At 35.8% G+C, this 16136-nt stretch overlaps 1 protein-coding gene across 6 annotated transcripts in view; it reads left to right on the plus strand.

The window, feature by feature from the left end:
* Klc (kinesin light chain) overlaps positions 1-16136 on the plus strand; it is a 61112-nt gene that overhangs the window by 7631 nt on the left and 37345 nt on the right. Inside the window, exon 1 of one of the 6 annotated variants that reach the window (XM_089235647.1) lies at positions 2644-2733. The exons of 3 other annotated variants lie outside the window; for them this stretch is intronic. The gene's annotated coding sequence lies outside the window, so the exon portion shown is untranslated. Of the gene's footprint in view, positions 1-2643; positions 2734-16136 lie in introns of those variants that run through there. 2 more of the 6 variants (XM_089235646.1, XM_089235652.1) reach the window with 2 other exon arrangements.

Raw genomic sequence — 16136 nt, forward strand, 5'->3', positions numbered from 1 at the left:
CGTTACATTAAAAATTTTTTTAATAAAAGTGATATAAAGAAGGACAATATTAAGAAGAAGAAAAAATTTTAGCTGAGACATTAATTGTTCAATAGATTCATGTGAATATGCAATGTTCATTATATATTTGTATTGGTGACTAAAATGTTTTGTATGTAATTGGTAAATATTAATCTAAACATAACACAAAATATTCTGATTTCATGTTCTAACTAGAGATGTGAGGTGAGAATATTCTTGGATGTAAAAATTGGAGAATAATCGAGAATATTCATTTTTCTTTTAAATAATTTAAATTTTTTTACTAATTTTGTTTATATTGTGAAATATAAATCAGTTTTCATTACCTGAAACATTTACAACAAAAAAATTTTTGGTATAATCACCCCCCAATGACAACTTTTAGTTCGAGAATATTCTGAGATTTTAAAATTTTGGTCATAAAGATTTTAGAAACCTTTAGATTAAAACCTTAAAAAATTATTTTAAAATGAGTTAAATTTTTAAAAATAAGTTCACAACAAAATAAATTAAATCAAAGTTGATTGATAAAGGAAGCTATTCTTATATAATCCCCTTCATTCTAAGATACAGAACTTTGTTTTCTTCAGTGCACATACACTTAAATTCTGTATCACTCGCATTTCTTTCAGAGTTGTGCAAATCAGCCCTGTTGGTTAAATTTTCTTGCTTTCAAACTTTAATATTGTGATCTACAAACTTCAATATTCCCATCTTCTTGACGAGACGGGGACAGAGAATATTCTTGAGAATATTCTGTCTCCCCATCTCTCTCATATTCTCAAGAATATTCTTGAGAATACTCTCTCAAAGGACTCAACTACTATTATAAATTACTAGAGAATATATTCTTATCAAAAATAATAACTATTCTCCTGTTATTTATCGAGATTATTTATTATAATACATGTTATTACATATATTCTTGATAATACTCTCTGGAAAGATTTTTCGGTAAATGAATATTCTCATCGAGGAGAACATTCTCTGGAAGGACTATTATTAATAACTTCAGAATAATTCTTATTATTTTCTATAAAAATATCCCCAGTAATTTATGAAAGTAGTCCTTCCAGAGAATATTCTTAAGGATATTATATGTAACTATATTATATATAACAGTAGAATATTCTCCTTGATGAGAATATTCTCCAAAAGATTATTCTCGAGAATTTTACATCTCTAGTTCTAACAACATGGGAAAGGATCATTAAGTCTCTGGAAAGTCAAATAAACATTATTCAGGCCCTGTTTTTCTTAAGAACAAACAATACTTGGCTCCTGAGAAATCTTGACCTGTGCCTAAATTTCTTTTCAACTTGTCAAGCCTTGCATTAGTGGGATATCTGCTGCTAAAAAAAAGTAAAATTTCATGATAGAATCTTTAAGATTTCAATGCTTCAAAATGTATTTCCCATCCTCCATATAATTTTATACAAATTTCTAAAATATAGGTTAGTTTTTCAAAAGGGGGGAACGGATTGTTGCGTCATCGGCTTTGATTGACTTCTATCAAAACTTGTTATTTAAATGACTTCTATCAAAAACACCACCTTAATTTTTCTTTAAATTTGTGCTTGAAATATGTTGGCTGCATGTCATACTCAACTAACTGCAGTTTTTCCTAATTGAAAACTTGCCTGTCTTCAAAGAAGTCGCCAGCTAACTTCTTTGAAGACAGGCATGGTTTTTGCTGAAGGAAAATGGTCCTAAATAAAGTTTTTTTTTTTTTTTTCTCATGTCAAGGGGCCGTTCAAGTATTACGTCATCATCGAGGGGGGGGGGAGGGAGTTTCTGATTTGCTGACTTTTGATGACAAGGGGGGTTTGGATAATGCTTACGTCATCAACCACTCTTTATGAAAATATGAGTTGGATTCAGAGGGACAGAGCTGATGACAAAATTTTACTGACAAGGAGGGGGTCAGAAATAGCTAAAAATTTGCTTACGTAATACTTGAAGGGTCCCTAAGAGGTGGCGTGTAATGAAAAAAAAAATAGTGTCATCCTTAGACTTCAGCAATCACATTTAGAAAAATTTAGGTGCCAATAATACCAAATTCCTAGTTGCTATGGCGATCAGGCGCCTGGGATTTGTCACGCTCTGTCAACTAAGGTAATGTGAATATAAATTGCATTATAGGATAAATAGGCCAGCTTGGGAAAATCAGTTTTATTGTAACTATTATAAATGTAAGTTAATGAGAATTTGTGAATAACATCTAAATTTCACTGTATCCTGATCTTGAACCTTGTCACATAAAACAAAAAGGTGTGAGTGTTTGTTGATTGTCCTTTACTACCAAACACTTATCTTGTCTCTGTGGTAACGTGAGAGTGAAAATATCTTTCTCTTACTTTTTATCTCCCATGGATAATGGAGATAAGAATTTTCCTATGAAAAAATAGAGGTGTTGCTCTCTGACATGCTGATTGTCACTTAAACTGCATTCTTATGCATTTGGAAACGGATACAAAAAAGTTAAATTATTGTGTGGGTCCTTATCAACTTCAAGTTCATTTAGACTTGATTCATTCAAATTTTATTTGAAAACATTTTTAATTTTGCCTTGAGTTTTGCTACGCAACTCGGTATAATGAAAATGCAGACTGTTGAAGAGGCAGAAAAAGAAGTCCCAGTAGTTTTTAGGAGTTTCCTAAGAAGCTTCAGTCAACAAGATGAAGATGAGGTTGATTCAGACCTTGAACTTAGGTATTTATACTAGTACGATCGTAACTAATAGTTTACAGCCAAATCTTTTCAGATCAATATTGAATTTTTGGCTCAACCTAATATTCTGGGTTGGCAAGTTTTTGTTTTAGGTAGGGAAAAAAACCACTGTAAAAATTATCCTCGATTCTTTCTCCATTTTATGCATTATGAGGAATTATTGTGTATTTATTTTTTATGCAAATGAGATAGTTTTGAATACAAACTTTGGTTTTGGAATTGATACATTTTAGGGTTGATAAGGTTTTGCAATAGCTAGAAAAAACTGTGGTAAAAATGTCCTGACAAAAATAGGTTTTTGTCAAGCATCAAAAATTAATTTCTCACATTTGTTTCTATTTATCATTAAAAAAATTGCAAAAAATTGTTTCAAAAATACGAATTTTGGTTTAAGAAACAAGTCTTATTAATCAATCAAAGGGTGGGTATAAATTATGTTCATGAAAGCATTAAAAATAACTGTTTGACTTCCTGCTGTTTACTCAGTTGTGTTAGCAGCGAAAATTGTCTCATTCAAAACAGTCATAAAATGTTCAACTCACCTGATTTTTATATGCAACAATTAATTTTCAAAATTATTTTGACTTTGAAGAAATTATATCATCTATCGAAAATTATGTAATTTGCAAATCCAAAATAAATAATAATAAATTTCTAACCAGTTTATATTCTGGATAATACAAAAAAAATTAATTTCATTAAGATCAAAAGTGATTGCTTTTCCCATATCCGTATCGAAAAAAAAAGTATCTATATCTATCTGCTTGAGGGACAGATTCAAAGGTATGTCATTACCATACAAAAGTCTTAAAAATTTCATATTGATTTAGCTAGAAGTAATTCGCCATTTATGAGCATGAGCTATTCTGCTGTGTGATCTTGAAAAAATGTATTCGCAAAAGGTTTTTTTCTTGGAATAAAAATTGATGACATAATAAAAATAAAAGATGAATTTTTCCTTCTTTTTTCAAACCAAGCACAACTCAGATCTATCACCATCTATGGGTGATTTACTACCTAGTGAGTTGTGCTGGAAGTGTGACTGTGCATGTACCTAACAGTCTGAGTGTGTAATGCAGTGTTGTTTGATTTTGCATTGCTGCCATCTATAATTCAGAAGTGAAGTGAGTGATGTGTTATGATTGAATTACATTTGTACTGTTTGTAGGTCTGTTGCTCTCTGTGGTGAGACTTTTTAAAGGGACGATTGGTTCGCATTCGCACCTTGAAGTTGGGAACCATAGAAAACCAACTTCAGCCGACCACCACTGTGTGGTGCCAGTGGGGTTCGAACCCAGGACCTCTTGACACAAGTCTCTCACTATGACCAGAGCGACAATTTTTCCTTGCTGCTCTGGGGATATATAAAATTGTTTGGTCTTAACGAAGGTGCTCACCCTGTATTTAGGATGCAACAAATAACTTATATGAGACTGCATGGGAAAAATTGCCTGTTCAAACCTTTTCCTCACTTTTGAGGAATGAAGCTTCAAATCATATTTTTTAATGTGGTGCAACATGTGTGGCAAGCATCAGCTATCATATAACATTCAGTAATTAGAAGTAGATTCAAGTAGAAATTTAGTAATCGTGCATAGAAAATTTCAGCCACCAGTTCCAATTTTACAGTCGGCTATGCTATCTAACACTGGAGGTTTATTCATTATTTGTAGAGCCTGGAAGTTAAGGCACTAAAAATGGTCTAAATAGGTGGGCACTCGCGCACACACACTCTGAACTAGGGCATTTATAATCAATGGAAAAGAGAAGTAACTAAAAGCCATGATATTAAGAGTCCAAAAATGTGAAAAAAATAACTAATGTTGTCTTAAGTTGTTTTGTCATGTCTAACCAGTATGCACCCAGCCTGATAAGAATTAATACTAAAGGTTGAAGATTTTGGAAAAGAAAAATGATTTTGAAGTTCTCAGTGCTAAAAATGTCAAAATTTTACAGAGAGCCTCTAAAATTCATGAACATATAAAATATACATATAAAAATGTCAAAATAAGCATTTATGGCAAGAGAAATTCAGAAAGGCATTTTTTTCAAACTGACAAAAAAAAATGTATGGCATTTTGTCTGAAATTCCAGTTTTTATTATTTGTATACAATTATGTACGTATCATGTGCATTGAGTGAAATTTTTTTTGTTGATGCGATAATTTTTGTCCTGGTTTTTACCAGTTTTGCTAATGTTCCAGTAAAAATATTGTTATCATAACACACAGCAGGCAAAATGACCAACCTTGCTTGCATAGGCACTGGAACCGGGCAGGGGGAGAGGACTATTACAGCCTCCAATAAATTTTGTGAGGAGACTCGGGGCCCTTTTCAATAGTTATTGAATATACAAAAATTCAGAATGCCCCCCTTTCCCCACGTGAATTTCAGTTGAGTCCTGTATCTGTATATATACAGGACGACTACTTCACCAAACACCAACTCTGGCCATATCGCTATATTGCAATTTACTGCCATTAGTGAGATGGGTTGGAAGTGAAGGCGCTGTCTATGGGTGGTTGCCTCGAGTTCGTTAGGGAAAAATATCTTATCTATATCCTCCCTTGGGTTCGAACCCGGGATCCAGACAACAACCTTCACGATGGTAGACGAGCATCTTACCACCATGCCACTCGGGCACATACAGGACGACTGGCAACTTTCAGTTCCCTCGAAGTTTTCTTCAGGTCGGGACCTCTGCTTGCATCTAACAAATCTGAAGGTGCGTGTGTGTGTGAAGTCACTCTCCGCTATTCATGAATTCAGGAAAGAAAATTCAACTGCCTCTATGAGGAATCAAGCCCATGTCTTCTTACATGCTGGGTGAGCATGCTAGACTAGTACTCTATAGAAGCAACAAAGCTTTTTTCTTAAAGCACAGTGTGTGAGTTATTTACTGAGTTAGGTCTGACTATCCAGGTATGTTCCTGTTCAGCATATACAAGCTCTAAGGAAAAAGATTCATTGTCTCTATAGTGTAGTGGTCTAGTGTGCTCACTCGACATGCAAGAGAACGTGTGGGTTTGATTCCCTTCCCCTCAGGGTCAGTTGAAATTTTTTTTTCCCGGAATTCATCTTGACATCAGCCAGTTGGTAAAAACCTTTGTACACATCTGACATATTTTTAAAAACTCATAAACTTTGAATAAAACTCTGGTAAAAAGTGCAAATATATTGAGGTCAAATCATTAAAAATATATTGAGGTCATAGCCCAAGTCCAAAGTCCTAAACAACTCACACACTGTGCTTTAAGTAAAAACGTTTGTTGCCTCTATAGAGTAGTAGTGTAGCATACTCACCCAGCATGTAAGAGGACATGGGTTTGATTCCCCATAGAGGCAGTTTAATTTGTTTTCCTGAATTCCATGAATAGCGGAGAGTGATTCACATACACACGCACATTCAAATTTGTTAGATGTAACTAAATTATGTCTAAAATTCAAACTTAGTTTTTGAAAATTAATGACCCTTTTCAGGAAAATAAGGAAAATTTTCACAAAAATAAGACCCTATAAAAAAAAGTTTGGACAGATCCCTGTAATTTTATGCATTACGCTTATGTATTACGTTTTATATTATCTGTAAGGGCTAGAAATTATTTTCATTCCAAATCATGTTCTTGCATTAAAGATTTAGTTTTAAATATATGTAAAGTTTGTCCCAAAAGTAATGAAAATCTCTTGACAAAGTTATTATACCTACTTACACAATCACAATTTATTACCATCAAAATAGGCGATTTAGATTTAATATATAGGCCTATTCATAACTTCATATCAACTTTTTATGGTAGCGGAAGAAGCCTACTTTTTGTTAAAATTCTTCCACATAATTTTTTTTTATCAAATCAAATTTATTGTTATATAAAAGTACAAAAAAAAAGATATGAGAAAAATTTACCAAGGAGTCAATCAAAGAATGACCCATTCTGGTAAATGCTAGTAAAAATTAGTGTGGAAAACAAAATATTCAACTAAAACATTAAAATAAAAATTCATGGCAACAGAGGAGTGCAATTTGCCAGAAAACTCACTACTGTTATAAAAATGAGGTCTTTTCACACGCACGCACGCGGTTTGAGCTTGGGGAATAAAATAGAAATCCAAACTATTTAGTATCAAATGCTTCTCAAGCCTGTGTGGTTTATTTTTGTTTCTTTATTTCCAGGCTGAAAACACAATTGTTTTGTCAGTTTGGATTTTTTGAGCAGGTACGAGAGATTTAATCAATATTTCCATAAAAGTCGTCCTTCACTGCTATGGAGAGTAGCTGCGAACTTAGAATTACTGTGTTCAATTATAGGAACCCTCATTTTGAATGTGGTAAATTGTTATTGCATGATGAAATCATGATTACAAATAATTTTTTTAAACTACTGTATTTTTAAATTTAACTTAAACTATATTACAATTTGAACTATTCTTATTAGAAACACCTATTTATAACTCTGAGGCAGATCATGCATATTCTGTTGTTTGAATTAATTGCATTGAGAGGAAATTTCAAAGGCATCAGTGAAAAGAAAAATGAAATCCGTTGTGCAAAAACATGAAACCAAAAATTTAGTCCTTATGAAATTTTTATTAAATTTTTTTGTTGCAGTTAGAGATAATGTACAGAAGTTTTAATTTAAGAAATCTAAGATCTTGTGCATCGAAAGATTCGTACAACAGATAAATGGTGAATTTTTTCATACAATTTTGGGGAAGTTCTTGTCAGATGTTTCTGCTCCTTTTTTGGCGGTTTTTTTTTCAACTCTGCAGCATATATATATATATATATACATATTGTAGCGTATATAGAAACCTGATCATTTTTGTTATGAAACAACTAAATTTTTACGGTCGTTTTTGTGTGTGTGGTTTTTGAGAAAACTGTTAAAACATTTCTAGCCCATGGTGATGCACACGTGTTGTTCTTTGTTGTTGAGAGTTACGGCATTTAATTTGCATGTACCAGCTCGTTGGTGTGACTGGACAGTGACCAAGAACAGTCCTTGAACCTGTGTAGTTATTTTTTCAGTTTATCTCATTTTCCTCTAGTTTTTTTTTTATTCCCCCTCGTGCAATAAGCGTTCGTTCCTCTTCAATATTTTTCTCGACGCATTGTGCATCTTGGTTCTGATGTATAATAGATTCGGGTTTTCGCAACTGCATCTGTTACACGCGTCTTTCGTTCCTCATTCAACTACTCTTCTGTCATGCACAGTATAGTATTTATTCCATCTTTTTTCATTTTTTCCCCCATCCTGAAAGCATTCAGGGTTTTATTTTTCTTTTGCCTTGTCGAGTCCGAAAGGAAGAGATAGGAAATGAATTGCAGAGTTTCCTCTCCCTCCCCCAATCTTTTTTTCTTGAAACAATGATGTTTTTACTTTCATACATACATGCACACAGGTACTTATCATGAATCTCCTGGATGCTTGAGGCCGGCAGTTTCTGGTGACGTTTCGTTGTCTTTTTATTTTTCAACGGCTCTCGTGTGTTTGTACTTTTCTCTTTCTCAAAAAGAGATTGGATTTCTTTGTTCTTCGGACCAAACTTTCCTAAATGACATTTGCTTCACGCTTTTGTATTGCGTCACGGAAGCAGAAAATTGTGGACTATGTTGTACGGTAAAACCTCAAAGGAAGCACCGCGTGGTATTATTCTACTGTGTCGGTTCTGTTGTAGAGGTTTGCTGACAAGTCCAGGTGACTTATGCTCTTATACTGAAGGTATAATTTTTATTTTTCATTCTTGTGCTCTCTGCGTATGTAAATGTTTAGGGCAATGCCAAGTTGCTCATTTGATCACTTTTGTCGCACCACAGTCATTTTCTGCACACTAGGGCTAAAATTAGACCTGGAACTACAGTTTGTCGATTCCGAACGGCAGCGTTCGACGTTTTGCCTTTTTTATACTCACTGAGAAGTTAGTTAGTGCGTATGCCGAGTTGCATTCAGATTCCAGATAGGGCATGGGAGCCTTCAAGCCAGAGGCGTACGCAGGGGGGGACATACCCGCAAGACGATCAAAAACCAAAAATAATTTTATATATTTCTGTAAAAAAATTAGCATATAAAGATATTTTTCTTTCGATATTTTATCTTAAGGTATCCAACTACGTTCTAAAGTTTTTATTCATTTGTATGTAAAAACACAATAGTAAAGTAGACGTAACTTGGATTCTAAACGCCATATGAACAAAACAAGGCCTGTTTGGGAAACACAAGAAATACGGATTTCGTAAAAAATAAAAATCGATACTTTCTTCCAAATGATATTTTCAACGTAGCCTTAATCAATTTCTGTCAATTTCAAATTCTCTTGCTATTAACTCAAATTTTCTGCGGAAGTTCCCCCCCCCCGGACCAAACCCGCTGTGTCCCCCTACAAAGGCCGACTCTTTGCACGCCGTGCCTCAAGAACCTTTTTAAAATCGGCTTTAAACCGCAGTTCCCAGCCTTATTGGCACTTTCGTGGTTACAATGACCAGGGTGCGATTTTATATTAAAAACTTTCTTGATGTGAGACACGAATAAAAGATTGGTGACTTTTAGAAAACTGTAGCAGGGTAAACAATAGCAGTGTTACATTATACCTTTCAGCAGGGTTCTTAACCGTCTATATTCCGCGGACCATTTGTACCTATAAGGCTAAGGACACGACCCCCCCCCCCCACCTACAAATACAACGCCACAACAGGCAAAATGCCCAACGAGGTGGCTGAGAAAAATATGCCCATAATAAATATGGATGCCATATATTTCAAAAATACAGCAACCCAGTTAAGAACTAAAATTATAAACAATATATACACATGATAAAATATTATACAATGCCCATAATGTATTTATGGTTGTCTTATTCTAAGTATGGATAGCTTCTCGATTTACCCCAACATGTTTATCGTATTTCTTTTTAAACGTGTCAATTGTGTTACAATTAACTACCTCCGGGGGTAAGCTATTCCATTTATTAACAACCCTATTAGAGAAAAATTCTCTTCAACACCATAACCTCTCATTGTCCCTTACCAATGGATATTGGTGTCCCCTTGTAAAAGCAGTCGATTGACGGTGTATTAATAATTCATGGTCCATCCTATCCATCCCGCTGAAAATTTTGAACACTTCGATCATGTCTCCCCGACACACTTGTCAATGAGATGAAAGCCGTGGACCCCTTTACCGAATAATATTGAGCTCATCTCGTACAAACAATAAGTTGTTTTTCATCCAAACTCAATTCCCCCCGGAATCTCCGAGGACTCCCCCCCACCCCCCAAAAAATCCTAAATTAAGAACCACTGCTTTAGAGTGAACGAAAACTACATGCGTTGCTATCACAGAATTCGAAAGAGACACTTTCGGGAAGAAAAAATTGAAGATAATTTGATTTATTGATTTGAGTATTACAGTCAAACCTCGTTAATGAGTCACTCTTGGGAGAGCAAAAATATGACTTGATAAGCGGAGTGACTCGTTAAACGGAGTAAGCCATAGCTGTGCCAATTCCTGCCTGAGGATAATTGGGACTTCAAAAAAATGATCGAGTAAGCGGAGTGACGTGTTAACCGGGTGACGCACTAACGAGGTTGACTGTATTGACTTTGTTATATATTTGACATTCATATTTTTTATGAGCATTTATTTTTCAGCCACCTCATTGGGCTTTTTTCCTGTTGCAGCTCTTGTATTTGCAACTTTTGATTTACACTTCTATTGTAGATTTTATTTTTCAATTGTTTCAATCGCCCCCACCATTTTCCCGAGGGAACTTGATGCTAGAGTTGTAATCAGAATTCTGTATGCGATTCTTTCTATTCGATGTGTTCTCTTTCTTCAATATTTCTTCATTGGTGCGCAATACATATGTTACGGTACGGTTTTCGGTTACTTATTTACTGTTATATTTGTAATTACATTAGATTTTTTTCGCGTTGTAGAAATTGCTGTGGGGAGCCTTTCTTTTAGACTGAAAAGTTTCGAGCTTTTTCAAATTTCTTACCTTTAACCGTAACAAATGGGTACGTTTACCTTGCGCCCCGACCCCCCCCCCCCCCCAATTCTTTTGGAGTATGTATGCTTTTTCGGTGTGCGATTTAACTAAGAGGAATAAGAGGCGATTCACTTTGATTTTTCTACATGCATATACAGTATGTACATGTTTTTTTTTCTTGCGAAGAGATTTCCTACGGAAATTTCTCCATGGTCATGCACCATGAATTTTGAAATACGACGTATCCGTGAAAATTAATAAGTGCTCCTTGGTCCTACTTTTACGTTAACAAGTTCATTCGGTTCACTTGTGATTTTTTTTTTTCACGTTCAGTTTTGCGTATTCGTCCTCGTTAATTTCCGACTCTTGTCGAAGTTGCATGCAAATGTGTTCTATTTCCTCATTTTTTCGGTCACTTGGCTCTGAGATTCGATAAAATATCTTTATTAATATTGATTCTTCAGCTTAAGGTATCCGACTACCTTTCTTGCCACTTTTCTTTAAAATGTTACTAGAATGAACTTTTTTAATGGAAAGTGTCCCAAAATGATTAAAATAATAAGTTTTGGACTACCTATGTCATTCATTTTCTATAAAAAAAGTCATTCCTATGCCAAGTTTGAAGTAAAATTTGTGATATTCCAAACACGATTGCAAAAAATTTTATGAATGGAATGTTTTGTTATTTTCACAGTAAATTCAGCCAGTAATGATGGTTATGAACTGAAATTCAAAGCATTGTATGATATGCTCATAAGTTAGTCAAATCTGTTTATGTACGTGTGAATTTTTGAAATTTTCAACTCGGCATAATATCTAGAAAATATCAGTTTCCTAATTATCATTTATATTTATTTTAAAATCGCTTTAGTTCAATTTGTCGCACTCGAACGGGGACGTGTGATCGAGTGCAAAAAGTTGAGCAATCGAGTCGGGAAGGTCGGGTTCGAGTAGGTTGGATAATGTACGATGTCATTTTGCATTCATAGCTGAGACATTGTGTATTGCGTGAATGACTTCGATAATTATTTAGTGATTGATGGCAGTAAAAAAAAATGAATTGCGGAGAAGTGAATTTCGAGCAGTTAGGGATAGAATTGATTTTTCCTTTTGTTTCCATGCCAACCTCGACGATGCAGTTGCTCTGGTTTATGGGCTTGGTCTAGATTTAGATCTCGGAGAAATATTTCTCATTTCGGCTGTCGAGTTCAAAGACTTCAATTATGGAAATTTGAGTCGTTTTCCCCATTCGTGTATTTGTTTTGTTTGTGATATATCCTACTTTTTCTTCGGGAGTTCTCGTTCTCTCACTGAAGTATCTCCGTTCATATCAAGGCATATTTAGCATTCAGATGCTAGGTATAAGTTGCTACACTTTTTTACAAGAGGGGAAAAAGTCATTTTTACTCGTCTTACGGTTTTATGAAAAATCGTTTCAGGGCAGGACAAGCATATTTTTCTTTACAGTATATAGTAGATAATGAGTTATTGAAATACTCGTAATCAAGAGAATGAGTTTTTACTGCAATTTTAATAAATTACGCATTTTTATAAATCTTCAAAGCAATTTTTTCTGACTCAAAATTAGTTTTAAAAAAATGTTTGCTTCTTTTTTTATTTTAACCAATCTTCTTTGAGTTAGGGAACGACTAGGCTGCGATTATCTACAGTTAGTGATTGTTCAACCGATATCACAACGCGTTAGTTTAATAAGTCTTCTATACGGCTATATACCATATACCAATGAGATGTACAGTATATCGGGCCCGTAGCCACAGATTTCATTCGGGGGGGGGGGGGGGAACAAAAGTGATAGAGCAATAGATTTGGCCCTTTTTTCGGTCACTTTTTCACATTTCGGCGGGGGGGGGGGTGGAACCAAACCCCCCAAGTGGTCGTCGCCCTCAACCCCCCCCCCCCGCCGCTACGGCCTTGCAGTATATTACAGCTAAGTGTGGAAAAAGAGTCTTCAGAACTTCTTGCGAATCCGTGTGTATGTTCGCCGTTCTGCCTTCGTTGTGTGCGAAAGAAGCTCGGATCGCTGTACTCTCTAGGAACGTCTTTCAATTTCCACGATACAGTGATCTGTATCTTGAGGCTTCGTATATTTTCATGTCAATTGCACTATCGACCAATCGATGGTTGCTGCACAACGAATGATTGTGTGTATGTAAGTGTTCATGCGCACGCAAGTCGTTTTTTCCCCTCTATGTATTTTTTCTCTACTTAGTACAACTTTCCGTCTGTCTCGATTTAAGTTTCCTCTCTACTTCCCATTTTTCCCCTTGTGTTTCTCTCATTCCCGTCTCTCCATGTCATTGATTTTTTTCCTTAGTATTATCGTATAATTCCTATTATTCGTTAGTAAATATCGCGTGTTATGCGCCTATAATCCTAAGCTAGTCGAGTTAATCCAGAATGTTATGATGACCAGCTTCGCGATGATTCTGCTCTCGAGCTCTTAGGTTATTAATTAAAACTAAACACGAAGCTCATGGTTTTTTACATCTACAGCCGCCGAATTCTTGAAATTCTGTTCCCAATGTATCTCACACACACACAAACGCATTGGATCCTTGGAGTATCGTTAGAAAAATATGCTGTGTTACATAAACATTTTGGAATTCAAAGTAGTTGTTCGAGTCGGAATTATAAATTACAATTTCTTCGTACTTCAGTTTATAAAAGTTTCTATACCACTGTGACGTGCACTTTTTTTTATGACGAAAGTTTTTACCGGTAAAAAATATTTTGTTAGTTACCTGCTACTGTATCGTTTTGAAATATCGCAAAAAAAAATAATTCTTATCTTGAAATGTTAAAAAAAATTACGTTTGATATTCATATGTAGTGGTGATTGCTGATAAAAGAAACCCGATAAAAAAAATAATCAGTATAAAATTAAAATATAGGCTGTTCTGTTAATGGACCGACAAACTCAGAGGGTTGTTAGTAGGCATCAAGAGGAACAAAAATTGCAATGGAACATGGTGTCGCGAACCACGTTGAGAGGGTGAAAATTGGGAAAAACGCATTCAGGCTCTAAGTCTATCGGAGACGAAAGGTGGTGGTCTCAATCCGTGTGACTTTTTCCTATGGGGTCACCTTAAATCACCCGTTTATGCGACGTCTGTGAACACGCTGGAGGATCTCATATCGCGGATTGTCGTCGCTGCGGCAGACATCAAAAGCATACCTGGCATCTTCGAGCGCGTCCGGGAATCGTTTTTACGTCGTTGTAGACTGCTATCACGTCAGCGGCTGCCACTTCCAACAACTCTTGTAATAATTAATCAAATATATCTTTTTGTAGTTATTACTGTACTTTTTGTCGTTCCAGCGTCACGTCGGAACCTGCATGCGTTTGTCGTAATTTTCAACCTCTCAACGTGGTTTGCGACATCATGTTCCATTGCAATTTTTGTTCCTCTTAATGGCTCGGCTACAAACAACCCTTTGAGTTTCCATTAACAGAACACCCTGTGTATATATACAAATCTCAAAGTATCTGTCTATAATTTATAAATGTATATCTTGGTGTACAAATGAAGATGTCACTCTCTGCAATTCATACAATGGTTGTTTTTTCTCTCTCTCGAGCAAGGGAAACTTTTGGACCTTGATGTACTGTACGTATTGTTTTATGGAATTGGTTCTTAAAGTGGTGTCGTTAACCTTTGTGTCAGAGCTGTCTCTGAGAGCCGGCAGTATCAATGCATTCTTGCCCTACGTTTCGAAGTGATTCTTTTCGAGACTGTTCTGCTCTTCAAAAGTTAATTTTTGAAGTCATTTTTTTTTTTGAAGTAGTAACAAGCTTGGCATTGCATATTTAAATGTGTGCGCTTAGAAAGTGCTGTCATCTGTTTTTCGAACTAACAGCGAATGAATGAGTGGCCGTGCATATATATATATATACTGTGTTCCGCCCGCATTGACCGGCATGACGTAAATTTCGGGAGAAACCAGATTTTTAAATGTTGGTGTCTGGCCCGTTCACGGCATGTCGGTAAAAGTGAAGCCAATTCAATGGATTTTTAGAATAAAGATATTCAAGAATTTTTTTATAAAATCTGACTTGAATTTTCCGGCATGTTGGAAAATACGGGTATTCTAATGCGGAGTGGGGGAGGGAATACGGTACGATGAGTAGGTGGGCAGAGACCCACTGGTTTAGGGCTTTCATTGGAAGAGCATATTCAGAGTTGCGCATAATTGCTGCTCTTGTAACCTTGAATGATGGGATGATGCGGACTGAGGTTTATATTTTACAATTTTTCTAACTGCATTTTTGGTGAAGAGCACGTGCAATACACATTAATATGCGTGTAGTTTGCCCCTTTTCTTTTTTCTCAATTTCTTTCCAAATGGATGCTTTGCATTACGCTCGCTATCGGATCAAAATGTATCTTTATCGTTTATTTTTTGAAGAAGCACATAAATGGAGATTAATATGTTAGTTGCAAGATGAGCCTTTTCAATCAATATCGAGGGAGAAAATCTATTTAAAATGTGAAACAGACTAAAAAATTTCGTTATTTAATTTATATAGGAACAAGGGGAGTGGGAGGGGGGGGGGTCGAGAATGGTGATTCATCGGAAGAAGATTCAGGGCATGTCGTGTCGTGGGCGAGACGGTCTACATGTAAGTTCAAGTTCAGACGCTTCCGAGAGATGGATCTTTCGATTCCAAAAAGGCGCTTGGATCGATAGCCGTTGGCGCCTGTGCGCTGCCCGCAAAAACAACTACTGACAGCTTTCTGCTGTCCTTCCCGAGCTCTGCAATGTCTGAGATACCAGCAGAACGCATGCGCTCTTAGATTCATTCGTAGGTTCCGATCTCCACCCTCTATCTAACTCCCAGTACATTCCCGTTTTCAAACAGAAATATCTGTTTATATTGCGTGACAAGTAGAGTAGTGCAAGTGCCTTTTTTTTTCTCCCAGAGAAAAAAAAATTAGGGATGTACAGAACGATCACCTTAATGCACAAGACGTAATTATTGTCGGTATACTATTGTGTAGACTTTCTTTACATTTGTTTTCCGTGTGCGTTTGCATGGTCTGCATTTTGCTAGGGGGAAGGGGCTATTCAACATCAGCTGTTCAAGGACAGCTACGTAAACTTTAGGCTCTCCGTGCTGTTTTACCACTGCACTAAAGAAGACGGTGTTTGCAACTAGCTGAATATTGGAAGCAGTTTCACAGTATTCACTGAATACCCGTTAGCTCCGCCGAAAAGTGTTTTTCTTTTTCGGATATCGGACACCGTATGTGATACGTATGTGTAATATATGGAGCCCGACCTCAATGGAAATAATGGTGTCAGCAATTCGTGTGAGTTGCAACGTGAGACACCTGTAAGTAGAAGGATATTATACAGTGTTTGGCTGAGGATCTGAG

This window comes from Pholcus phalangioides, unplaced genomic scaffold, assembly GCF_987345545.1.
Source record: "Pholcus phalangioides strain wild (caught in Gottingen) unplaced genomic scaffold, Ppha-v1.0 ptg000009l_1, whole genome shotgun sequence".
Lineage (NCBI taxonomy): Eukaryota > Metazoa > Arthropoda > Arachnida > Araneae > Pholcidae > Pholcus > Pholcus phalangioides.